The sequence below is a fragment of the Juglans regia genome, unplaced genomic scaffold (genome assembly GCF_001411555.2).
Source record: "Juglans regia cultivar Chandler unplaced genomic scaffold, Walnut 2.0 Scaffold_2244, whole genome shotgun sequence".
In the NCBI taxonomy this organism is placed as follows: Eukaryota; Viridiplantae; Streptophyta; class Magnoliopsida; order Fagales; family Juglandaceae; genus Juglans; species Juglans regia.
The window spans coordinates 1-261 of record NW_023353562.1 but is presented as its reverse complement, the minus strand read 5'-3'; the positions used below and the strand labels follow the sequence as shown (position 1 = coordinate 261).

The window sequence follows — 261 nt, the reverse complement described above, 5'->3', positions numbered from 1 at the left end:
TGGGAAAATCTCGCCTTGCCCATCGCGTAGCCATGGGTTTGGATCAGATCTCCGTTTGGATTGGGATCGGAAGGACGCTAGTATGTCGGTCAAGGATTATATGAATTTTAAGTAATTAGTTTGATGGGTGCGATCATACCAGCACTAATGAACCGGATCCCATCAGAACTCCGCAGTTAAGCGTGCTTGGGCGAGAGTAGTACTAGGATGGGTGACCTCCTGGGAAGTCCTCGTGTTGCACCCCTCGTTTTTGTTTTTTCC

The 261-nt window shown here is 48.7% G+C and overlaps 1 non-coding gene across 1 annotated transcript; it reads left to right on the top strand.

The window, feature by feature from the left end:
* Positions 1–125: 125 nt before the first annotated feature.
* Positions 126–244, top strand: LOC118345311. Its single transcript, XR_004798869.1, has one exon. It is a non-coding gene; the product is annotated as a 5S ribosomal RNA (ribosomal RNA).
* Positions 245–261: the final 17 nt, after the last annotated feature.